Source organism: Lissotriton vulgaris, chromosome 3_2 (genome assembly GCF_964263255.1).
Source record: "Lissotriton vulgaris chromosome 3_2, aLisVul1.2, whole genome shotgun sequence".
Taxonomy (NCBI): Eukaryota; Metazoa; Chordata; class Amphibia; order Caudata; family Salamandridae; genus Lissotriton; species Lissotriton vulgaris.
The window spans coordinates 170304037-170331946 of NC_141690.1; positions in this window are offsets into that span (position 1 = coordinate 170304037).

A 27910-nucleotide genomic window follows, 5' to 3' on the forward strand; every position below is an offset into this window, starting at 1 on the left:
CTTTGAAAGAGTAGATTAAAATTTAGTAGGACTGTACAGTATGTACTGGTTTACTATGTCACCTGGTACCCAGAAGCTGTACCCCTTTGTGCAACCTCCTCCAAGATGATAGCTCTAGTCCTAATTTAAAATCTAGAATGGGGATCCTGAAGGAAATTCTCACTGATCGAGGTACCCACTTTGTGTCTCGATTAATGAACCAAATATGTGAGAATTAAACATTAAACCCTTAAGAACGTCAGTGTAGCACCCTCAAACTGACAGGTCGGTAAAACAATATAACTGGACCTCAGAACAGACTCTTAGAAAAATGCTGACAGGAGAAGGAAAGAATTGAGACCAATTACTTCCCCTATCACTATTTATAATAAGGAGTCAGACTCAATGTAGTTTGGGATGCTCTCTATTTGAATTACTCTTAGGGTGCAAACCTCATACTTTACTTGAAATCACTAGAGAGGCATGGGAGAAAGACACTCCAGAAGAAGGGAATCTATTGGATTATACAGTCCAATTAAAGGCTCAAATGGGTAAACTTATGGAATTTCCTCACATAAATGAAAAAAAATACCAACAACGACTGTTCCATAATAAATGTAAAGAATGGAGAGAATTAAAATCGGGGAATGGGTGCTGGTACTGTTACCTACTAGCAATAAAAAGATAAGGTTTGAGAGGCAATGTCCCTATAAAATCATAACAAAGATTGGATAATTACCTACAAGCTACAGATGGCAAGGGGCAGAAATAAATATGTCATATAAACTTGCTTAAAAAGTGACTATGACCTATTCCAGCAGCTGTTAAAACTATTTACCCTCCAAAACCTACCGAGAGTACATTTGAAAAGTTTAGTGTGTGTGATGCTATAACGCCCCACCAAAAGGAATTGCTCTTTCCAACCTTGTTACCCTTTTCACAAGGATTCTCGGATCTGCCACGAAAAACCATCTGACCAGTCATGCCATTTCCACTAAAGAAGGAACCATAGTAAAGCAACGTCCTTGCCGAATACTTGATGCAGGGAAGAAAGCTGTACAAGAGGAGACCGAGCAGATGTTAAATCTCAGGGTGATTGAACCATCAACTAGTGAATGTTGTTCCCCCATTGTGCTGGTGCCAAAAAGTGTTCCCCCATTGTGGTGGTGCCAAAACTGGACTGAGCCATCCAGTTCTGTATTGACATCCATGCCATAAATAAAAACTCTAAATTTGACAGCTATCCCCCACCCAAAACCTTACCCCAAATAGATGAGTGGATTGAACGACTGTGTGAGGCCCGGTGCATTTCCACTATACATCTCACAAAACGGTACTGGCAGCTACTCCTGCCACCATAAGACTAAGAGAAAACAGCATTCTCAGCCACCACTGGGCTGTTTCCATTTAGAGTCCTCCTTTTTGGGTTATATGGGGCCCCAGCCACCTTTCGATATTTAATTAACCACCTTCTTATACCACATCAACAGTATGTTTCAGTGTACTTAGATGATATTGTAATATTTAGTACCAACTGGTAATTGACAAAGAGTGTGTGGCCATTAAATGGACAGTAGAGGTATTATGTTACTAATTAGAAGGTTGTCCATTCATTCTCTATACTGACCTTACCCCCTTCAATTTGTTTGAGCAGGAACAAAGGAACTAATCTAATGGTTCTCCGCTGGTTTCTTTCCCTCAAACCCTTCCAATTTGAGGTTCGCTGTCACCAGGGGAAACAACAAGGTAATGCTGATTTCCTTTAGAGATACCCACTTTTCCCTGATCAGGAAGATCTTAGAGAGGGGAGTGTCTGATGAAAACGAGTCCACAGGACAGGAGAATAGAAGTGGCTTACCCGACATCTCACGGTGGTTCCCGACAGGAAAAAAACCTGCAAGACAATAAGTAATATTAAAATAGAGAAAGGACTCAGGCGATAGAGTATAAAAGTGACAGAAAGAAAGCAAGGTCTCTATTCTTCTAGGAGAAATAAAAGAGCAGTGAAATCGAAGAAAGACTGGAGGCAGAGCTCGGACAGGGAAAGGAGATTCACCTTATCCGGTAATTGACAAAGAGTGTGTGGCCATTAAATGTGCAGTAGAGATATTACGGTACTATTTAGCAGGTTGTCCATTCATTCTCTATACCGACCCTGCCCCCCTTAATTTGTTTGAGCAAGAACAAAGGAAGTATTCTAATGGTTCTCCGCTGGTTTCTTTCCCTCAAACTCTTCCAATTTGAGGTTCGCTATCACCAGGGAAAACAACAGGGTAATGCTGATTTCCCTTAGAGACACCCACTTTTCCTTGATCAGGAAAATCTTAGAGAGGGGAGTGTCTGATGAAAACGAGTTGACAGAACAGGAGAACTGAAGGAGCTCTTACCCGACATCTCACGGTAGTTCCCGTCAGGAAAAAAACCTACAAGACAGTAAGTAATATCAAAATAGAGAAAGAACTCAGGCGATAGAGTATAAAAGCGACAGAAACAAAGCAAGGTCTCTGTTCTTCTAGGTGCAAAAAAAAGAGCAGTGAAATCGAAGAAAGACTGGAGGCACAGCTCGGACAGGGAAAGGAGATGGAGGAGTTGTGGAATGCAGATGAGGTGGAGAGGACGCCAAAAACCAGTGTGTTGAGACAGGACGGCGAAGACACAAAAAGAAAGATGGGAGCAGGTAACTGCTGTGTGCACTGTAGGGTCTCCTGAGAGCAGAAACTGCAGGAGTGACCCTTGGTTCTGCCACGCTCATGGAGGAGCATGGCTAGCACAGGTATGTGCTGAGGTACAGAGGTGGAGTGCAGCGGCTGGGGAAAAATCGAGTGGGCAGGGTAGGACCCTTAAGGGAAGGATAAATGGGGTCACTTATGAGAAGATAAAGTGTTAGGGAGGAATTCTGTCAAACATGCTTACTATTGAGGAATTAATTTTTTCTCTCCCGACAGAGCTAACTGAGTTGCCACACTGACAGTGGCGGCTGCTCCAATAAGGTGAAGGAGCATGTCCCTACTGAACAAAAGGAAAAAAATATATAATAACTATTGTTATTATCATTTTATTTTTCCTATATACTTCACTGGCTCTCGGGCGGGGCAGGGCTGGCAGAGTAGGGAGAGAAGTGGTTTTCACTCCAGAAGTTCGCATGCTGCTTGGCAGGCCCTTTTGGGCCAGCCAAGCTGTCATGTGCAATTTGCACCATCCACACCTGGCAGCATTACACAGCCTGGTGAAGAACATGCAAACCCTCCCAGTCCCCGTCTGAGCACCATCCACAGCGCTCAAAGCAATCACAACACTGCATTGCACCATTGGGATTGGCTAAGGGTAGCTGGGAAGGCGGGTGCTTCCTGCTGCTGGCCGGGAGTGCAGGAAGATGTTGGAGGGACGGAGGACGAAGGAGAGGCTGTAGCCTTTTCAGGTAAGTAGTTTTTTTTGTCCCCACACCCACCCCTCGCTCCACCATCCATGTCTGGTAGCAGCCGCTTCTGCCTACTGAAACCCACTAAATCTAACAAGACCTCCAAACATGCCAGCTGATACACCCCAGAAGTCAGGACCACCAAGCACAAATGCCACTAACTGGAGAAATGAGGGCGTGTCACCAAGAACCTCGCTGACAGAGCAGCTCACAAAACAGCCCTCAACTAGTATCACCGGCACATCAAATAATTAAAGAATGCAGTCATCACCACTCACATTGATTCCACTGCCAACCACACAAAGGAACTCTTCAAACTATTCAAGGAATTCTCCAACCCAACAGCCACAGTGAGCACCATCCACCCCTTCCACGAACTCTGTAACACCCTCTCAGACTACTTTTACAGAAAGATCACCAACATCTACACAATTCCAAACTTCAATCCGCCATTCTCAACCCCAATGAACTTAACCAACCAGGGAACACCAGCCAAACCATTACCACATGGTCTCCGCTCAATGCCCTGACCACCCCAGCCATCATGTCTTCCATTCACTCTGAGGGACTTACAGATCCCTGCCTTCATCACTTTGACAACCTCGCAGAGAACCCAATCAGCACACAACTCACCAGCATCCTCAACACCTCCATCTCCACTGCTACCTTCCTAGAAAAATAGAAACATGCAGTCATCAGACCCTCTTAAAGAAAGCATCCACCAATCCTAGCGATCTCAAAAATGATCATACGATCTCCCTGCTCCTCTACCAGACTAAAGTATTTGAGAAAGCCTAACGAGCAGCTCACCGAATTCCTGGAACAAAACCACCTACTGGATGCCTCACAATCAGATTTCCATGCCAACCACAGCATTGAGACCACTCTGATTACCACCACAAATCACATCAGAACACTCCTCGACTATGGAGAAAGTGTTACCTGAGCCTTCTCCACCTCTCCCCTGCACTTCACTCTGTCTCCCACAACACCCTCATCAACAGATTCTACAACATATGCATACAGCAGTATGCCCTCCAGTGGATCACCTCTTTCCTTGCAGGATGCACACAGAGCATTCAACTATCTCTCTTTACCTCCAGACCTAAAGACATCATATGTGGTGTACCACAAGGATCTTCCCTCAGCCCCACCCTTTTCAACATCTACATGATCCCCCTCGCAGATATCATCAGATTCCACAGGCTCAATATAATCTCCTATGTGGACAACTCTAAACTGATGCTCTCACTCACCAAGGATCCCTCCAATGCTAAAAAACAACTTCTGCAACACCTTAACCAACAAAGGTGAATGGATGAGAGACAACTGCCTCCCGCTCAACTCAGACAAAAATGAAGTACTGATATTTGGAAAAAACACCACCACATGGGACTAAAACTGGTGGCCTGCAAAACGAGGACCCACACCCGCACCAACCGACCAGGCACGCAACCATGTCATCATCCTCAACAGCCAACTGACCATGAAACCACAAGTCAACAAAGTCACCTCCTCCTGCTTCCACACACTTCACATGCTACACAGAATCTTCATATGGATCCCCACCAAGACCAGAAAGATCGTCACTTATGTCCTCATCACCAGCTGCCTCAAGAACTGCAATGCCTTCTATGCTGACATCTCCAACAGGTACCTCAGAAGACTCCAGACCATACAGAACGCTGCAGTGAGACTCATTTTGGACCTCCTCAAATGAACCAACATCACCACCCACCTGAGAGACCTCTACTGGCTACCCATCCAGAAGAGATGCCCATTCAAGATCCTCATGCATGCCTACAATGCCCTCCATGACCAAGGACCTGCCTACCTCACCATCGATTGAACTTCCACCAACCCTCTAGAAACTTGTGCTTCCCTTCACTTGCCCTCACACACATCCCTTGCATCTGTTACAGCTGCAATAGTGGCCGTTCCTTCACCTACATCGCTGCCAAGACTTGGAATGTCCTTCCCCTCCAGCTCTGCAAAGCCCCCCATGCTGGCAGACATCAGAAAGAGACTTGAGATCTGGCTCTTCAACAGAGACACCGCTCCAAGATACCCCTAGAGGTGACAGTGTTGTGCTCTACAAATGATGTTTGATTTGTGTTTATTGTAATTATTTTATTTAAATATTGAAACCATGACCACCTTCTAATTTGTAAGAGATACTGCAGAGATACACAGAAACTGAAGATTCTACACAGAGGTCAGAACCGTAAAGATGCAGGTCCTACTGTTAATTCAGAAAGGAGAATAGCAAAAATGGAATTGAAGTAAATAGATGAGAAGAAAGGGAATGATAGAGGATGACATTAGCTAGGAAGGAATCCAAGGATAATTGTACAACCCTAAGAGTAAAGAACTTACCTGTGCTTAACTTTTTTCTCTCCCAGGTGCTCCAGACTGGACGGTTTACCTCTAAAAGAGAAGATCAAATAAAGAAACCATTACCACATCATCTGACGATCTTTGCTGCCAACCTCCAAAAAGGACTGAGAAACTGTGACTGTATAGGAAAGAGACTAGACTGTTACTAATAAAATTAAGGTCCAATCGAGATCTGATATATAGTGGGCTGTGTTATCGCTTATCATCACACCAAACGCAGGCAACAGTAAGATTACTACTTTCCGGTATTAACATGCTGCACTTTTACCTACATTTTTGTTCAGCACTACACATAGCCAACTATTGGTACTGCAACACCCTCCCATAGAAGTAATGGAGGTAGGGACTTAAAATAAAACCCCATCGGGAATTGTTAATTATGTTAAATTAAATCAATTATTTAAAATATTTAAAAATATAAATCAATTTAAAAAATTTATAAAATATCACATATTTTTATTTAGTCATAAAATAATTCATAACTAATTATGTATTGTTTACTGATAAAATATGTAATACTCTACAAAAGTGTAAGTTACTACAAAAGTGCTGTTTGTGAATTTCAAAAATTAGTAAACTTACTTCAAAAGAGCATTTTGTGGATCTGGCCCAGTTTGTCAATACGGAAAGTAGAAAACGTACTCCAAAGTGTAAACTTATTCAAAAATTGTGAATCAAGCCCTCAGTGACTCAGAATTTTCTCTCTTTCACCTCCATATCTCCTATTTAGAGTTGGGCAGATACGGGACATATGTCACAGCTGTTCAATGTAATAAGATATTGCAGTTGACTTGTGACATCATAATTCCTGCTGCAGAAGCTTGTACCCAAGATGAAAGGTAGGTGATGGAGCATCTTTACATCTGCAATTTAGATAATGACAATGAGAACAGTTTTTCTTTCTTCTAGTATGCTTTTTAAAATTGGCACTGATCTGCCGAAAGGAAATATTCATGGCAAGAGATGACATTTTTGCATGCTGTAGATAATTAATGGAAAAACAGAATCATTCTGCATATTACTTCACAGTCTGAGCAACCGTATTTATTTATTCTGGCTTTCATTAAACTGATTCTAAAATATTTTGGCAACAAATTACTAACTGCTTTTGGTGTGCTTGATTTCCACACTACACATTCTACCTTTATTCTTCATGACTGCAAACATACTATCTCTTTCAAATGAAAGAGCATAATACTAAGGGCCTGTTTACGACTTGGGAGGTGCAGCCAAGGGTCTGCTCCACCGGCGAAGTGCCAAAGCCCTTTCAGACCGCCCACCAGATAAGGAGTTTCCTCTTGTATGAAGGAATATTTTTCTGGCATTCCCACGTCGGTGCCTCTAAAAGCGGGCACCACAATGGGAACACCAAAAACAGTTTCTGCACGGCATGGACTAGAAAGTACATGCAATGCAGGAACTGGTTTGCATGCACACAGGAGGGCACATCCTCCTATGTGCATCCACAGGGTGTAGAGGCAACCCTCTGTTTCCTCTCTTAAGGAGGAACCACTCTTGCGGAGACAAAACTCCTAATACGCTTGGCAGGACCTTGGTGGTCCCACCAAGCATATGGATGCCTCTGCACTGCCAGGGAACGGCGGGTCTCTGGCAGCTGCGTGGACTGTGGAGGTCCCATCGCCCATCTCATACTAGGGCGATGGTGAGACAGCCACAGCCCGGGCCCCCTCAAATCTGGCCATCCATGGACCGCCATACTCGCTTTAAGTGGTTTGTGTGGAAAGGTGATGGTGTGACCATGTAGCACAAGTCTCCTTGGAGTTCCATGACTTAGTGAAAGGAACTTGTCGTCCTTCAGCCTCTTTTCTCTATTTGGTCACACAACTCCTAGTTGACTTACATTATGTTTATAATGTACAGCAGATGGTACTTTATCTCGTATATGATAATCTCGTACCAGGCAAGGAAAGTCTCAACTGATCTAAGGTAAAGTATGTAGAAAAACTAAATAAATATTAGGTGTTAGCTAAAAAGGAAATTTACCACATTTTGCGACCTAGTTAATACATATGGAGGTAGTAGCCCAGTTCGCAACAAATACTTATAAAACGAAAAGTAAGAAAGTGAAAAACTGGAAAGACTATATGGAGCATTCTTCTTACCTTTCATACTTTTCTCTCCAGTTGAAGCAGTTTCCATCCAGCTTTTTACCTTTGATGTAAATTCACTAGCCCGATGCACTATTAGGAATACTCAGTTCAGTAGAAAACTTTAACGAAATTTTATTTAAAAGGCTCTTCTGGCATTTGCTTGTTTGAAAACTGAAATGGTAATTCTACTGTTTTTTTCAGCCTCTTTCATTTGCATCCATTGAAAGTCTGTAGAGTGTCTTGCCTTAATTTATTCAGATAACCGTAGCCCCCTTCACGGATTATTTTGTCCATTTTAGGGGCACTTAGATATGGAAATAAATCCCTTTTTAAAAGTATATTCCAAATCCTGCCTGGCAGAATTAAAACTGGTGAAATGTTACCTTTGTAAGGTGCACTTGTGAAAGCATTGTGGAGGAAATGCCTATTTTGTTTCACTTGCATATTTTTGCCATGGGTAGAACTTCAAATTCGTGGGTGGGTGTTGGCTCCCAAATTAGGACTTTTACATCGGTCAAGGGCAAGAAATATGGGCCAGATGTAGGTCGGTCGGTAACGGCCTATGGGCCAGATGTAGGTCGGTCGGTAACGGCCGAAAATCGGTATTTTCGGCCGTTACCGATCGGTAAATAGGTGATAGGTATGTGGGGGGCATTATTTTACCGAATCGGTAAAATTACCGATTCGGTAATTTTACCGATTCGGTAAAATAACAAATCGGTAAATTTACCGAATGTGAGCAACCCAGATGTAGGTGGGACTCTTCAGAGTCCCAGAGGCCTTACCGAATCGGTATTTTACCATCAAATCCAATTTGATGGTAAAATACCGATTCCGGTGTGCATGCACATGTGTGCATACACACCTATGCCATGTGACAGGCAGACCTGCCCTTAGGGCATGTATGTCTGCCACAAGGCACCCGAGCCTGTTTTGGGGGTGCCAGAGGGTGTCAAAGTGACACCCCCTGCACCCTTGTGAAAATCGGTATTTACCGATTCGGTAAATACCGAATCGGTAATGCCCATTCATTCCTATGGGCTTCAAAGCCCATAGGAATGAATGGGCATTACCGATTCGGTTTTTTCCGAATCTGTAAATACGGAAATCATCCGATTCTGTATTCCAGCACATCTGGAATACCTACATGTCCACCCCATAGATTTACCGATTTTTAATTACCGAATCGGTAAAATTCGGTAATTAAAAATCGGTAAATCTATTACACCTACATCTGGCCTTATGTCTTTCCATTTTAGAAACGAGAAGTCACCATATCCAGAAAGGCTAGAAGGTGAAAGAGTTTCCCAGCCAAACTATTTTCCTCATGGGCAGTGCTTAATTTGTAATAAAATGAAATGCAGGTGCTAAAAATGTTTCCAAGGAGGCCACAGCTCACTTCATCCTCCGGTGACCCCACTTTCAACACTCTCACTGCCTCAATCTCTATCTTCTAACCCTAATCTGTTGTCTTTCCCCTGAGTTTTTGCTCTAAGAGTCTATCCTCTGACCTCTCTAATTGTTTTCTATCATCTTTGTCACACCTGGTGTGTTACCTTATTACCTGTATTTCTGATTTGTCCTCTATTCATTCAAGCCCTGCCCTTTTTCCTCTTCACTTTTATCCATGCTCTGCTCTCTCTCCCCTCGATATTGGTTCTTTACTATCACTCTTCTAGCAGTGATTAGCTGTGTCTCCATTTTATCATATGTCTGCTTTTTTTCCTCTATCCTGTCCTCTACGTCCTTTCATTCTATCTTCTCTCTTCTGAATGCTTCACGTCATGGCTGCTTTCTCTTTGTATCTGATTTGCTCTCCTTTTCTTCTACTTAGCTCCATCTTATCTATCTAGTGACTGCAGCTGAGTCTGCTCGAAATCTGGGGGTCATGTTTGGCCCCAACCTACAACTGGACCTTTTCGTTAACAAAACCGTAGCCACCTGCATGATGCTGCTTCGGATGTTGCGTAAAGTCCTACCACTGCTCCCAGCGCAGGCTAGGCCAGAGGTAGTGCGGGCTATACTCCTAAGCAGATTGGATTATTGCAAAGCACTGCTTCTGGAGGCGCCTAGAACGCTGGTGGGTAGGCTGCAGCGGGTCCAAAATATGGCAGCTAAGCTGGCACTTTCTCGACCGCGCGCTGCCTCTTCCACCATGGCACTACAGGATCTACATTGGCTGCCTGTTCATCAGTGGATCCTTTTTAAAGCATCCTGCCTGGTTTTTAGAGCTGTACATGGACAGGGCCCAGTCTTGTTGCAGAACTTATTCTCTTGGTATTCCACATCTCAGAGCCTACGCTCCTCCTCTGCATGTCTGGTAACAGTCCCCAGAGTTCAGAGGATAAGGATGGGAGGTTGGTCGTTTAGCTTTGCGGCCGCTAGACTCTGGAACTCTCTTCCGCTCTTGCTAAGGAGTCGGGGTGAATTCTTAGCATTCAAAAAAGGGCTGAAAACCCATCTGTTTCCAAGAGTAGTATGAGCCCTGCATCGGTGGTTTCGGCTTGCTGAGTCAAAGCGCCAGGATACCCTCTGGGTGGCAGTGTAGTGCTATATAAGTATGCAAATACATACATACATACATACATACATACATACATACATACATACATACATACATCTCCTCTCCTTGTGTTTCTTTCTCCTCTTTACTCCTGCTCTCTCTCTCAACTATAACACTGCTGCTGCCTGTGACCCTTGTCGTCAGATTGTACATGTCCCTGCTATTTTAAACTCTGCATTTTCCTGTTGTCATTCCTAAAGAAGTGGAAGATGGCATGTTTTACTTTCTTAACTGAACACGTGGGCACCACATTTCGGTACCCTTAAAGCTGCACAGCCAGAAACGAATTCAATGGAGCAATCCATTAAACCTCTTAATATTTTTCACCATTTTCTCCGTTATGTTTCATCTGTTTTACTCATTTATTTGCCATTCTTTACAATTCAAAAAAGGCCCAGGAATGCCAATTGTTTCCTCATGACACATTTATTGGTTACCCAATGCATTTCGGGAAGATTCCCTTTTTCAGGGGTGTGCCGTGCCATGAAACAATCTATATCTTAGTATAATTCTCATCAACATGTCCATTTCCATTGTGTAATGTGAGGAAATATAATTTTTGATCGAGTAGTGTTCCCCAGCGAGTACCCCACCGTCTCCATGTACTAGCTTACAGTGCATGTAATTTCCCTCCTGTGCTAACTATGAAGACGCAAATACATTTGCGTCCATCTTTTACCTGTCCTCTATCAGATCCGCCATGAACGGATTGAATATTCAGTTCCTATATATGCCGTGCCACCGTCTTTTTGTGGTACACTTTACACGTTTTTCAGCTCTGGCGAAGTAGGCCCAGATTATGCCATTGAGCCTTTTTCAAGTTCTTTCCTGCTTCCTGACTCCGAGGGCCTCAGCCCAGGCTACCTCTGTACCAGTGACCCCCACCTTATTCCTTGCGCGGCTCCGGCGCATAGCCTAGCCTCTGCCTGCCAAGACTGCATTCAACCTTCAAATTATCTGCTCCACTCCTCGAAAATACATTCCTGTCTCGCAGCTCAAGTAAACATCCTCCCAGCTGCAGGAGCAGAGGGCCTGGTCCTTCTGTCTCCGTGCAAATAATTCATAGACTCCGTTGCCATGGTAGGCCCATGCCCCCTCACCTAGCAGGCCGACACGTAGACACATGTACACGCACTCACAACCAGTATAGTGTAGTCTCCGCCCGAGAGACCTTTTCCCTTCCAGATATTACAGTCCCTTAAACATATGATATCAGATATGATTTGGGATTAGGTTGATCTGACATCCTAGACTTATGTCTACACTTACACGACTTATGTCTACCCCTGTAGTGCTAAATGTCAAGTCCCCTTCGCCCTCCAGTTATACGTCAGACTCACGTCAAGCTGCTGCGCGCGCATCTCTGCCATATATTTCTGCTGACATTGCAGGATTCTCTTATGGATACACCTACTTATGACCTCATGATAGGTGACGTTTCTAGTACACGCCTATTGTAATGCCTTTTTTCATGACGTTTCCATGTTTTATCTCTTCTTTTCCAGTTGTTACGCCTACTACATGCTCATACATTGTAATGCATTGACTATATATATGTACTTCTGTAAACAATATGTTGTCTGTCTGTCCCTTCCTGAACCTGCGTGGTGATGGAATGGTTATGCCACCTTGGCTCGAGCCAATAACCCAATTCCTTTTACAGGAATAAAACCTTTTTGAGTTAACCTCAATATCCCGGATTTTGCCTCTTATTTCTCTGAGTTATTCTTATTGATTATTGATTATAAATTATGTATTGGTAATCGATTTTACCACAGTTTTTGGCGCCCGAACAGGGACCCCTCCCCCACCCCACGCGCCGGAGGTGCGTCGCAGGCCTAGCCCCCTGCCACAGCCGGACGGACAATTACGCGTACCCGCAGGATTTCCTGTATCTCCCTCAGGCCAACGGAGGTGACTGAGGCTGCGATCGACACCCAGACGAGGCGGTGAGGAGTGCGGAGGATCCCGACCTGAGCCTAGCTGAGAGAGCAAGATCCGTGGTATACCGAGGCCCACCAGATTCCGAAGTATCTGCGTCGAGTCCGAATCCAGTCCGAGCCCAGTCCCAGTCCAGTCCAGGGTTTCCGAGGCCTTCTGTTTCCGTGCTTCCTGGTGAGTACCGTTGCTAGGGACGCATCCTGACGTGCGCATTAGTTTGTGCCGGTCAAGACGGGTTCGGGTACACGAGCCTGTTCTGCACTGTTCAGCAGTGTATCTGTACTGTATAGCAGTATATCTAGTTTGCACCTGTAAAAGGTGTATCTGTGCCGTTTAGCGGTACATCCTGTTGCACTAGGTTGGTAGGTTTGTCATTGAATTAATGTGGTTTGTCTTTGAAATATTTTGATGTGTCATTCAAATGTCGTGGTATGAGTGAATGTTCGATCTTCATTATTGTGCTTAATCGTGTCTTATGTGTTCATGTTCATATCTGAAGTAAGAACCAAGTAGCCAGATTTCAGAATGCCGTTGTTTTCCAAACTAAGACAAATAAAAACCCGTAAAGGGGTTCTAGAAGAGGCTGTTCCCATTCCACCTAGGGACACTCCCGGGTACTTTATGTACCATAAACACGGCCTAGATGCTGTTTTATTTCTCGACTTGTGGGTAGACTACACTAAAGACTTGTCGGAGAATCAGAGATGGCCCGCTGCAGGGACATGGGATGCAGATTGCATCATGAGAGTAGAAGAAGCGTTATGGAAAAAGAAAGCCAGACAGTCACAGAAAGATGCCATCGAGTTATGGCGTAAAGAGTCGCATAGGCGCACAGAAAAAGCTCACAGACTAGAAGAAAAGAGTAAGGAGGAGCCTGACAAGGCCCAAGAAAACGTATTAGTTGAGGAAGGTATCAGAGTAAAATTAGAACAAGTAGACAGACAGCGTAATACACTTATGAATGGCATGTACCCTATCTTGTCAAAAGGCCTGCCTAAGGCCTCCCCAGAAGTACCGAAGGACCTACCACCCCCATTGCTCCCGACTAAAACACACCAGAGGACAGCAAAGGACATTTTCCTTTCTTCCTATTTAGACGATGTGGCTCCCACATATGTTAATACCGCATTGCCACCGCCACCAGTGCCTGCACCTGACGGTCAGGGCGGTCAGGATAATTATGCTCTTCCTCCCCGACAGGCTACCCCCCCTCTTCCACCTCCTCCTACTTCCCTTGACACGAACCCGACTAATCCTTTCGGAGCCGGTGCCTCAGGAGGCGCGTCCGGAGGGACAGGTTTCCAGACTCCGCCACAAGCCCAACGTCTGAGCTTTAGAGAAATAGCGCAGCAGCGTACACCTAGAACAGACATTACAATTTATGGAGATCGCCTTATAGACTGTAGATATGATCCAGTACCTGGTAAAAAGAGTGACGAGAGAATGTTACTCGCATCAGTACGTTTACGGCGAGTCACGAACTTCCTGATGACGTTACCTGGAATGACAGACCACTTAGATCGAATATATACGTTTGTTCAGACAGGAGTAGGGCCTGAAAGTATTAAAGAGGCCATGGCCTATCAGAAAGTGGATACTAAAGGCAAGTTATTGCGGTTTCTTATAAACTGCTTTATTAGAGAAGTGGATAGGCCGGGTATGAACCCGGAGGATGTAAAAGCACTCCACAAATGGGGTCAGCATATAGTGGATGGACAACATGACAAAGATGCCTGTATAGATAATATGTACCGAAGAATCAGAAAGTCAATAGTTAAGATGCATGAGAAAAGGCAGCCCGTACCGGAAATAGATTCAGACAAACAGGAATCCACAGAGGAAGAGGCGGAGGAGGAAGCCGAGACACCAGAACAGACCCAACTGCCAGCAAGAGAATTGGTGGCTTACGTAGGTAAAGGAAGACCATTTAATAATTCTATGCGCCCAGTGCGCCCGGAAAGTAAAAGAATATATCAGGAAGCCATGTGTAATCCTAGAACACCCGAACACTTATTCCAAGCTACTGACAGAGTACTTCAAGAGCGCATGGGGTACCATGTACTCGATTCCATGGATGAACAAGAATTAGCCAGGTCAGCCGTGCAATGGGCTGACAGCTCTGAGAAATATGGTGATGATGCGCTAGCACATACGTTCTTGAATTTGACACCGAGTGAACAGCGTTTAGCTGGTATGTACATGATACAACATCTGCTCTTGTTGTATAAAAGCCAGCATTCTGATCCAGGCCCTTTGCCTGATATACTAATTGAACTGGTCACGAACAGATGGAAAGGTCTAAGTACTGACCTGATTAAAGTAATTCTAGAACACCGTCACAAGTATAGTGCGTTCCTATGTCCGCAGATCAACTCAGCACCCGTTATGGAACGAAGGACCATGTATTACATGGATAGACAGAATCCGTTGCGAGAAGTGCATCCCGTACAGAACGCAGACAACACGCTTAGACGCGTGTTTGTGTATACACCTATAACTAAAATAGAATTGTTAGAGATGAAGAAACTAGTACCCAGTCATGATAAAGACCCTGCAGGTTTTCACCGTGAAATAAAAGACATGTTATTAATGGGCGATTACACTTATCCTGACCTTATGAAAATATTGAAAGTACTACTACCTCCAGGCATATACGAGAAACTCAAAGAAAAAGAGTGGGAAGTGGGAAACGCAAAGATTGATTGGGCTGCATTACAAAATGAAGAGGATACTCGAGTTCCAGGCCTAGGGCTTGGAGATAAAGTTAAAGCATTACCAGGTTTATTAGTACAAGTGTTGCCACGCTTATTGAGTACGAAAAAGGAGGATTGGGGTGCAATTTCAGCATGTAAACAGAAACCCGATGAAGATACTAGTGATTTTTATACACGATTTGAGAAATGTTTTGGTATTAATAGCGGTTTGAAAGCAAGTAGCGAGTCATATCCACATCTTTTTGTAACGAAACTAGTCGAGAATTCCTTACCCCAAGTTAAGAATAGAGTATTGAAAGTAGAAAGCACTTGGCAAGCTAACACTCCTGCACAAATGTTACAAATGTTACAGTACCACCAGAATAGACTTAGAGAAGAACAAGAACATGAACAAAGACGTATGAAAGACACAAAAATGAAAATGTTAGTTGCTCAGTCGGTTCCTGCCGACGGTCAGAAAAAGGGTACGACCCATTCCGGGAATCCAACAGTTCCTGTAAAGGGTGTATGTAATTATTGTAAACAGCCAGGTCATTATATAAACGATTGTGCAGTTTTGAAACACAATATCGCCACGGGTAAGACTAAAGAGAGGCCACGTCCTCCTAGACAAGACCAGACTTCACAACAGGTACCGCAGAATATACAACATATTGCACCCATGCCCGCCTCCACACAGACCGTAGCGACACCCCAGCAACAGCCCATTACCGCAACACAAAACACGACACAACAAATGTATCAATATGCACAGAACGATTACCCCGATTACCAGCGATACACATGAAACAGCCTAGAGAGGGAATTCCGCTTGCCTCTTATTGAAGTTCCTGTAGATCAGAATGGTCCCTATGTACATAGTCAAGTATTAGGGAAAGACAGAAAGTTCCTCATTGATACAGGGGCAAGCAGAACCACAATAAGCCACAACGAAGTACCAGGGGCACCCCTCTCAGGCTCCCAGAACGTGTCCCTCGGATTTTCAGGAAAACCCATTATTAACGAAGTATCGCAACCCCTCCCTCTTGCAGTAGGTCCTCTGACACGGACTACAGATTTATTGCTTACGAAATCATGTCCAGAAAACCTGTTAGGCATTAAAACACTGAAAGCTCTAGGAGCGATTATTTGTTGTTCTCCTGAGGGAGTACGATTATTCCTGCGAGATTTCAAAGGCCATTATGTATTGAGAGATATGGATCCCCGGTTACAGAACGTCCCTGCACACTTGTGGGCGCAGGGCCCTACTGATGTAGGTTGCATGCACATTACCCCGTATCGAGTCACACTCAAGACAGGAGTGATATTACCACGAATTCGACAATACAAGTTACCCCCAGATGCTGTAGTGGCTTTACTGAGAATCATTGATGAGCTGATTGCACAAGGAGTGGTTGTGGAAACTGACTCCAACGTGTGTAATTCTCCTATCATTCCTGTTCTTAAACGTACTGACCCAAATGCTCCACCTGTTTATCGATTGGTTATTGATTTACGGGAATTGAATAAATGCATTGTACCACAATACCCTGTGGTCCCAGATATCTCTTCATTACTAACTGCTATTGACTCAGAAGCAACGTTCTTCACTGTAATTGACCTCAAGAACGCCTTCTTCAGTGTTCCTATTGACCCGGAAAGCCAATATTTGTTCGGATTCAGTTTAAATGGACGATCTTTCAAATTTGCACGTGCACCTCAAAGGTTCACAGAAAGCCCCAGCATCTATAGTCAAGCACTGAAAAAATAACTCGATAGCATCCACATGCCGGTACACACTGCTCTGCTTCAGTATGTCGATGATCTGCTGATCACCGCTCGAAGCGAACCCGAATGTGAAACTGCTTCTCTGACTGTTTTGAACTTCTTGGCCGACAAAGGACACAAGGTGTCTCCTTCGAAGCTACAATTCTGTGTTCAGCAAGTTGTGTACCTGGGTCACTTGCTGTCCAAAGTGGGGAGACAGCTCACACCCGATCGCATTCAGTTAATCGTAAACATGTCACCACCCAGAACACAAAAGGAAGTGCGGGCTTTCATAGGCCTCACTTCATACTGCAGACAATGGATTCCGCAATATGCATTTCTAGCAAAGCCACTCATTCAGTTAACGACACAGGAGGCAGCGACTTCGTCTGTCCTCCCTTGGACTCAGGAACATATACAAGCTTTTGAAGACTTGAAGAAAGCCTTATGTCAAGCACCTGTTTTAGCAACACCATGTTATAGTAAGCCTTTTACACTTTTTGTCACAGAACGTGAGGGTACTGCCTTGTCAGTCCTCACTCAGGAACAAGCAGGTTCACACAAGCCTTGTGCTTACTTTTCTAGCACATTAGATCCAGTAGCCCAAGCCCTTCCAGCATGTTTGAAGTCAGTTGCAGCAACAGCTTTAGCTATCAGACAGAGTGATTCTATTGTGTTAGGACACCCATTGACAGTACAGGTTCCACATTCTGTAGAGGTTCTTTTAAATCGCACTCAGACCCAACACCTGACTATAGCAAGATTGACAGGTTACGAACTGACATTGTTCCAACCTCATATTGAAATCAGACGCTGCAGCACATTGAATCCTGCCACGTTATTACCAGTAAGTGGAGTAGATCCATTGGCACATGATTGCATTGAAGTTATCACTATCACAACAAAGCCCAGACAAGACTTGACAGATGTTCCGTTACCAGATCCAGACCTGACACTGTATGTGGATGGATCATGTATGAGAACAAGGACAGGTGAACTAGTGGCAGCTTACGCTGTCACGACAGACACGGAAGTCATTGAAACCAGTTGTATTGACACTTTGTCAGCTCAAGCAGCAGAGCTCATTGCTCTGACACAAGCATGTATTCAAGCCAAAAATAAGAGAGTCAACATATATACTGATTCACGTTATGCATTCGGAGTCGTTCACGACTTTGGAGTTCTTTGGCGGGAGAGAGGTTACTTGACTTCTCATGGTGCCAACATTCAACACGGTCCCCTCATTCAAGCTTTATTAGACGCGATACATCTACCCACTGCAATTTCTATCATGAAATGTAAGGCACATACCAAGGTTACTGACACCATTTCCCAGGGTAACGACCTGGCAGATCGAACTGCAAAGCAAACTGTTCAGAACCGAACTCATGTAACTGACCAGACACAGATAGTGGTACCATCACATTCTATGACTGTTAGGGATCCCGCACATGATGTGATCGACATACAGTCACATGCAACACCAGAGGAAATTAAGGAATGGACTAAACTAGGAGGGGTCCAAACAGATCAGGGATGGATGACGAAGGGAAAATCTACATGGTTTCTCCCCGATTCTATGGTACAAGTCATTATTAACACAATACATAGCCCAGCACACCTAGGAGAGAAGGCAATGCTAGACAGTATTCAACACATATGGTCCAATAAAAACTTACGGGCAGCAGCCAAACAGAAAGTGCGTACTTGCATGATTTGTGGTCAGTTCAATCCAGGTAAAAGCATCCCCGTAGAGCAAGGTGGATTTCAGCCTCCCGATCACCCTTTTGAAGTCCTCCAGATGGATTATATCCAGATGGAACGATGTCGAGGATTTAAGTATGTCCTCGTAGTCGTGTGTGCTCTTTCCCGATGGATAGAGGCATACCCTGTTCCCGATTATACTGCTCCGACCACTGCCAAGCAACTGGTTCGTGAATACTTCCCACGGTATGGTTTGCCCCGTATCGTGTACTCAGACAATGGTCAGCCGTTCTCATCCGCACTTGTGGAAAACATTACACTTCTGTTAGGTTACCAGTGGAAGTTCCATTGTGTTCGGCATCCCGAGGCAGCAGGTCTCGTGGAGCGTCACAATCAGACATTGAAAATCCGACTTTCCAAGATTTGTAGAGACAAAGGTATAGACTGGATAGTTGCCTTGCCGGTCGCCCTCTTCTATATGAGGATGGTGGTCCATTCCCGTTCAGGGCTATCCCCGTATGAAGTGGTCTTTGGTAGGCCACCGAATATGTGGGGGACGCCTATTCCACGTAAAATAACTGATGTTGATTGTCTTATGCTGACAGATTACCTTGCCTCCTTGATGTCTGCACTACAATCTTGTCGTTCACAGGTAGCTGCAGCCTTTCCCGACAACACCGAGACGAAGCCCCATGAGGTGGTTCCTGGTGACTACGTTTTCGTCAGGAATTTTGATCGGAAGAGTCCACTGGAGCCCCGCTGGCAATCCCCGAAGCTGGTTCTGCTCACGACGAGGACAGCTGTGAAAATAGAGGGCAGGAAGGGATGGCTGCATTCCAGCCATATTAAAAAATACTTCGGACTTCCTTCGGACTTGGACTCTAAGCCCTGCCCTCCTCCACAAACTGACACGAAACTCCCTTTGGTTGAGAAAACTGCTTCAGAAAATTACAGACTAAAATTACGATCTAGCAAGTCAGACAGTTTAATTGTTTAAGTCCTCCCCTAGGTGAATCGGTTAAATTAGTTTCTGACATGTATCCCCTAGATCGAGATAGAGAGAGAGATAGACAAAGACAACATAAGAAAAATGCATATTGCAAATCACTTCGTAGTCGCTGTATAGTGACACTACTTGTTATGTTTTTTTTAAGCTTGCTGGTTATTACTGCTAGTGTTCTGCTACACATATACTATCCTATATTCAAGCGTGCACAATCTGACTATAATGTTACTGCTGAACATTCTTTTAGTGAATTACCGCCTCACGAATTGTCCTACAGACTTGCGCTGCGCAATAACACTTTTATTAGTATGTTACATCACTCCCATCAGACTACCAATGCTACTAATTGTTGGGTATGTGGTCGTCTCCCTCCTTACCAAGAAAACAAGGGTGTTCTGCCCCTTTTCCCATACCCGTTCACTCACAATGGCACGTGTGGTGCATGGTTTAAAATGCTCAATTCCCTAGTTTCTACTGCTGCTATTTACGAAGGTAACTGGGTTTGGGGAAACCTGAACTTAGTCCTGCTTAAGGTATGCTACCCTGACAAGGAGGGACTCCCCGTAGATACTGGAACTGATCTAGAAAATGAAGTATATGGATTAGGTAATTACACAGTCACATTTATGAGTTTGTCTGTTGAATCCGAAGCTGCTCCTGTTCTACCTGCCATGGAAGTATTGCCCGTTACCGGTGAACTCTGTGTTCGCAAGAATGGTTCCGTACACTTAGGTCATAGTAAATGTACCACTGTAGTCGATTTCACTGATCATGGTAGATCCACGTTTAGGGCCATACGTCACTCCTATTTTGTTTGTGGTCATACTGCATATGTCCGTTTGCCTCTAGATTGGGATGGTACCTGTTACATTGCATTCCTTCTGCCACCTGTTTTCCTAGCCCCTCCTGACTACCATAGAAACACCAATCTGGTTAAACACAGATACCAGAGAGATCTCCCGCTTGTCGATTATACTGAAACTACATGGGAACAATATACAGATTTCAATAAAGGTTTCTTCCCCTACTTAGGTACTGTTTCAAATAGTAAACTAATTCGTAGACTAACTAGAACCCTCGAAGCAGTGGTACTTGAGACCACTTCAGCTCTAGGCAACTTAACAGAGGAACAGTCCGCTATGCGGGTTGTTGTTCTTCAAAATCGTCTTGTTATTGACGTCATCTTGGCAGATAGGGGTGGAGCTTGTAAGGTCATCGGGTCAAGCTGCTGTATTTTCATTCCTAATAACGCGCCAACCGTGTATAAAGCTATTACACGTCTCCATAAAATTGCAAGTTTAATTCATCAGACTCCAGGCACCTGGACTTGGTCCGGTTGGTTCTGGACAACGTTGTCAGCCTGGGGGTGGAAGATCCTATCCCTCCTAGGTATTGGCTTTCTCGTAGTATTCAGTTGTTGCCTGTGTCTCCAATGTGGTCCGGCGATTTGCGGCCTGTGTGCCACTTCATGTGTCCCGCATCCAAGTTCCCATTCAAAGCGCGTAAAAGAAGAGCAAATGATGTTAAGTGAACAAGTTGATCAATTAATGAGAATCGATGTATCATGAAGGGTCCGTGGGGAACAAGGAGGGAATGAGGAAATATAATTTTTGATCGAGTAGTGTTCCCCAGCGAGTACCCCACCGTCTCCATGTACTAGCTTACAGTGCATGTAATTTCCCTCCTGTGCTAACTATGAAGACGCAAATACATTTGCGTCCATCTTTTACCTGTCCTCTATCAGATCCGCCATGAACGGATTGAATATTCAGTTCCTATATATGCCGTGCCACCGTCTTTTTGTGGTACACTTTACACGTTTTTCAGCTCTGGCGAAGTAGGCCCAGATTATGCCATTGAGCCTTTTTCAAGTTCTTTCCTGCTTCCTGACTCCGAGGGCCTCAGCCCAGGCTACCTCTGTACCAGTGACCCCCACCTTATTCCTTGCGCGGCTCCGGCGCATAGCCTAGCCTCTGCCTGCCAAGACTGCATTCAACCTTCAAATTATCTGCTCCACTCCTCGAAAATACATTCCTGTCTCGCAGCTCAAGTAAACATCCTCCCAGCTGCAGGAGCAGAGGGCCTGGTCCTTCTGTCTCCGTGCAAATAATTCATAGACTCCGTTGCCATGGTAGGCCCATGCCCCCTCACCTAGCAGGCCGACACGTAGACACATGTACACGCACTCACAACCAGTATAGTGTAGTCTCCGCCCGAGAGACCTTTTCCCTTCCAGATATTACAGTCCCTTAAACATATGATATCAGATATGATTTGGGATTAGGTTGATCTGACATCCTAGACTTATGTCTACACTTACACGACTTATGTCTACCCCTGTAGTGCTAAATGTCAAGTCCCCTTCGCCCTCCAGTTATACGTCAGACTCACGTCAAGCTGCTGCGCGCGCATCTCTGCCATATATTTCTGCTGACATTGCAGGATTCTCTTATGGATACACCTACTTATGACCTCATGATAGGTGACGTTTCTAGTACACGCCTATTGTAATGCCTTTTTTCATGACGTTTCCATGTTTTATCTCTTCTTTTCCAGTTGTTACGCCTACTACATGCTCATACATTGTAATGCATTGACTATATATATATGTACTTCTGTAAACAATATGTTGTCTGTCTGTCCCTTCCTGAACCTGCGTGGTGATGGAATGGTTATGCCACCTTGGCTCGAGCCAATAACCCAATTCCTTTTACAGGAATAAAACCTTTTTGAGTTAACCTCAATATCCCGGATTTTGCCTCTTATTTCTCTGAGTTATTCTTATTGATTATTGATTATAAATTATGTATTGGTAATCGATTTTACCACAAATGTCACCATTCATTCCGCGGTGCACGCCGCTGAAATGCTCCTGCTTGTTCTTCTGGAGAATGTAGATTGTGTGGTAAAATACCGACTCTTAAGGGCATGTGGCACTGTAAACTGTGCCACCTACATTTGTAATTACAGAATCGGTATATTTACCGATTCGGTAATTTACCGAATCAGTAAATATACCGATTCTGTATTTTTCAGCCCCCTACATCTGAAAACCCTAATACCGGTCGGAAACGGCCGAAATCGGCCGTTTCCGACCGGTATTAGGGCTCCTACATCTGGCCCCTGATATGCTAATACTAAGAATTGTGTGTAGCTGTTGGCTTAATTTTGGGACTATCTGGCAGATGTATCAACGTCGCCTTTTGCTATTCCTAAATAGCGATTTTAAGGAATCTCTATTTAGGAATAGGAAAAGCCTATGCATGTAGGAATCGCTATTAAAATAGCAATTCCTAAACATTTCTTAATTGCTACTCGCAAATTGCTAGTCGCAATTAAGGAATGCTGTCCCATTCATTCCTATGGGCCTTGAGGCCCATAGGAATGAAGTGGAGATTGCATAAGCAATTTGCGAGTACCAGTAGGTACTAGCAAATTGCTCATGCAATTTCAAGGGTGCAAGGGTGCAAGGGTGTCAAAATGACACCCTGTTGCACCCCTGAAATTGATCTCTGCACATATGTTGCACACACACATGCCCTAAGGGCATGTGTGTGCGCAACATGAAACTTTGAAAAATGCACAAAAGTGCTTTTTCAAAGTTTTAGCAAATTACCATGAAGTTCCACTTCATGGTAATTTGCTACTCCTATTAGCGAATTCGCTATTTTTTTTACTTTCATGCATTGCATTTAAGGAATCTCAATTTGGGATTCCTTAAATGCAATCGCAATTTAAGGAATCTCAATTTAGAGATTCCTTAAATTGCGATTTTTGCATTTGGGATGATGCATCCCAAATGCAAAAATACAGGGAGCAAAGGGGCAGATTCTGAGAATCTGCCCCTTTGCTCCCGGTATTTACTTCGATGCATATGCCTGTATATGATTATGGACTGTGAAATAAAAATAGCCCTATATATGTTTTCACATGTTCTGATTACATAGATTTGTGTGAATGGATTTTTAGTAAGCAGCAGCACTGAGCGAAAAAAAAATAAACATTTTCCTGATTGATGTGGCATCTTGCCTGTAATGTCAATACTAAATTATGGTAGATGACATTTTGTCCATTGCTGTTCTAAAGTATGAGCAATTTGTTCAGTATGGCAGCCATTCTGTGGTGATTGAGTAAAAGGGTATCAATCTCAAGGAGGCGCTGGGAATGAAGATGAATGCCTCTCTGAAAGAGATGGATGGCTTCGCCTGGACGGATCCTGGTTCAGGAGCAGGAGGCCGGCCAGGTACATACATCTTTCTAATAGGTTTCATTTTAGCTGCATGCCTTCGAGAAATACACCAAACGATTGATAGACTGTTGTTCTTCTTTAACTACTCTTGCTGCATAATCGCCGGTGTGATTGAATGAATGCATTAACGGAGTGATTGTTGTTATTTTCATAGGCTGTGTTGTATTTGTCGTGCTTTTGAAATATGCATTGACCCGGGAAGCACTGCACGTGAAATGATGAACCAGTTGTAGCTCTTGCTGTGAGATGTGTTGTTTGACTCTTCGACAGACGTACCCTGCTAGAACCAACTACCTAATTTTGGTGCCACCGCTTACCAGATTTTTTTAACATAAAAATCAATTGTTTATTTTTTAATTAATTAAAAAATAACGTCTCCCAGTAGCACGAGGCTGTTGCAGAAGCCATGCATGATACCACGATCAGAAACACATTCAGGGTCAGATTTAGAAATTGTTGAGGCATAGGCATCACAGCAAACAAAGTTGCTGCATTGTGTTGCTTGGGAGAGCAGGACGGCGCTTTATCCACTAAGATAGGGCACTCCTGCTCTCCAACCTAGCATTGGAGCACGATCAGTCTACCTAGCGCCACGTGCAGTGCACTCCTTTGCACCATAGTGAAAAGGTGTCTGTGGGATGTCTAGGCTTTGCACTGGAAGGGTCCTTCCAGTACAAAATCCTATCCCGAGACGAAATGTAAAACGTTTCCCTCTTTGTGCGTGTGCTGTACTGTGCACCCGACATGCAGGGGCAGATTACTTATTTGTGGCACATTGCAGCGCAACAAACAAAGCTGCATCAATGGCAAAGATAAAAACAATGCCACATCCATATCTACAAATGTGCAGTGCTGTTTTTCTCTCCAGCACACTTTAGGCTGCCATACACCGACGCAGACACATTTACATTATAGTGCAGCTGGGCGCGTTCTATCAGATGTAGTGACCCAGAGTCACAGTCAGCATTCTAGTGTTTTCATGCGCCTCACACTAAACACCCACCCACCACTGATGTCACTGGTCAGGTGACACAGAGATAATAAAAGGGGCCGAGCGCACGTGCTCGTGGCCAGTTGCACCCTATATGCAGTGTGTCCTGTGTCTGCAGTTATTACTAGCATGAGGGCCTAGGGCCCGACCCTACATCAAGCATAGGTTTTGTACTGGAAGGGGACCTTCCTGTATAAAAACTATTCTTTAATACTTTTCCCACTGTGAATGTGTGTCGTACAGTGCAGTACATAGGGAATCTCTGAAAAGTTTTGAAAAAAAGAAAACTTTTCTACAACCCTACACCTGCCTCACAGAGTCATGCATTTTTGGTGCAAACCCCTGCTGAATCATAGCGGTTCAGAAAAAAGTCCATAGGTGACTGCATGGGAACACCCATGTACCCCCTTTGGAATTCCCTCTTGTTAAAAAAAAGTGACGAAAAAGTAGTGGGGCACAGCCCTTTAAACTTTAGGCAACTTTCAAATGCAAACCAGGTTTTGTTGTTGAAAAGTAAGTCTGAAATAAACATTTGCACCAATTTGTGTCACTTTTGTTGCTCATACCGGGCACAAAATGCTAGTAAATCTGGCCCTTAGAGATGGTGCAAATAGTGATCGATGAGTAATAAACTGATCAATATAATGGGGGGGGGGGTGGTGGTTGAGAGTTCCCCATCAAGCAAGCTAATCATTTGTAGGACCAGTATATGGTTTCCTAAACTCTTAGCATTATAGTCCTTCAAATTTATCAAACTTTAGTCATCACTGTAATTAAGTATGGGCGGATTTCGCGGATCCACGATCCGTGAATTTGCAAATTTGCGGATTTGCGGATTTTGCGGATTTCTTTAATGGGGGGGTCTTCTCCTGTGTGGCCTCGACGACGCTCACGATTGTTTTTGGGCTGATGAATGAGTCACTGAATTTGAGCTTCAACTAGTTCCAGCGACCATGTGTGTGTTACTATGCAATCGCCCGAAGGGCGCAGGGGTCCCTTGAGTGAGCTGTCCATCGTAGTGGGTAAATGGCGGGAAGACGGTGCACACCGCGAGTGTGTGAGCGGGGCCAAACAAGCGGGGCTTCCATGCGAGTTCACATGCCTCTTGTGTGTATAAAAGGTCAGAGACCGATCAGAGCAGCAGATTAAGAGAAAGAAGCTCCTGGTCACAGGAACAGCACGAGGATTGCGCTCGTGAAAGTCAAGGATGCAAAGGCCTCTATCCAGCATCACAGCTGATTTTTGACGGTAGATTTGGGAAGAAGGCACACCTGCCCAGCCTCGACGACGCTCCCTTGAGTGAGCTGTCCATCCATCATCTTCCTGTGACTATTTAAGGATGGCTCCGGCAAGCTGTCAGCGACATCCTAAAATAGTTACTAAATTAGCTTCACTAATAGATAAAATAAAGCACCTGCTTTATTTTATCTATTAGTGCTTCCTGTGCTTCCTGTTGAAGCTAACTTAGTAACTATTTAAGGATGGCGATGGCAGCTTGCCGGCGCCATCCTAAAATAGTTACAAAACAACTTCAAGCTTGAAGGCTTGAACTTTTGCCCCCCGAATCCGCCGCTCGCGGATTCGCGGATTTTCGGTAAATTTGCGGGAGTTCGCAGATTGCAGAATTACCGAAAATCCGCGAAATCCGTGAGCGGAACGGATTTTGCGCTCACGCTTAACTGTAATGCATTTTTGGATGCTTTTTTTACTCTGCTTGTAGCTTGCGTGATTGATACAACAAGGACATAAGGGCAACGTGAAGACATTGTGCAAGCCCAACGGCTGTGCGGCGACTCTGTAACTTTGGAGCCACGACAGGCCCTGCGATACGCTTCTCCTGTGATGCGACGGCGAACCTTGTGGTGGCGACACTCTTCTCCAATGATGCAAGGGCAACAACTGCGGATGCAACATGCTTCTTCTCGTTGAGTCGCAATTCCAGCTACCAACAACATGCAGGCTTCTGCAGACAGAATTCCCAGCAAGGAAATTCAGGGGGGAGCTGGTGGTGAAGTCTTGTATCCCGGAGACTTCAGCAGGAGGCAAGCACAGTTCAAGCCCTTGGAGAATATTCTGTAGATGAATGTCCTTACAACGTTCCTCCTCCTTTCCCTTGGCAATGAAGCAACCACCGCAGGCCAATCCAGCAAACAGCACACTGGCAGAGGGGCAGCTTCCTTGGTTCTTCTCCGTGGCAGAAAGGTTTCTTGTCCAAAAGTGATCAAATTTCTTGGGATCGGAGAGGCTGGGCTGGTCCTAATTTGCTATTTTATTACTGGGCAGAGATACTACAGCAGATGGGTGTCTTGTTGACAAGATAGGTCCAGGAGAGAGGCTGATTTACATTCTATCCGTCATTTAGCCATTGGTGAGGAAGCCATGGGCTATTCCTCAGACAATTGGAGCCCAGTTATTATAAAAAAAAGAAAACAAGAGTGTTAGCAGTCTCAGGGCATGCCTCGTTTTTTGGTAATGCCATATAAAATTCGAGAACATTGAGTTCATTTTCGGAATTGCAGTAGCAGACAATTCCAAGGGGATAGAGCGAAAAAAATATAATACTCTAGGAAAAACTTTCATTTTCAATACGTTGACCCTACCGACTATTGTTAAGTGCAATTCGTCCAGCCGCCTTAGCTCTATGCCTATATCATCCAGCACTGGGTCAAGGTTGTTTGACCATAGCGCATCCAAATCAGATTCTATCCTGACCCCCATGTATATTGCTGATTCAGTCTGACGCTGGTCTTGTATGGTACATTGTCTTGTACAGATTATCTGTGGCTTACCCTTGTTCAACAGGAATCCTGACCTGCTCCCAAATTCCTCTGCCATATTCTCAATTTCTTTGATTGCCGTCTCTGGCTCGGACGTAGTGATAGCAATGTCGTCCGCATAGGCCAGTACCTTGGTCTCATAACCATTAGCTAATATTCGTTTAATCCCAGGGTTTAAAATCAATTGGTTAAAGTGCAGCCCTTTGTGGGACAAGAATATGCCACATTTAGGGGGAAGCTGTCATGCTTTTGGATTGGCACCCAGTGCCGCATTGGTCAGGGGTATCTCTCTATTTGTCACCCCAGAATATTGG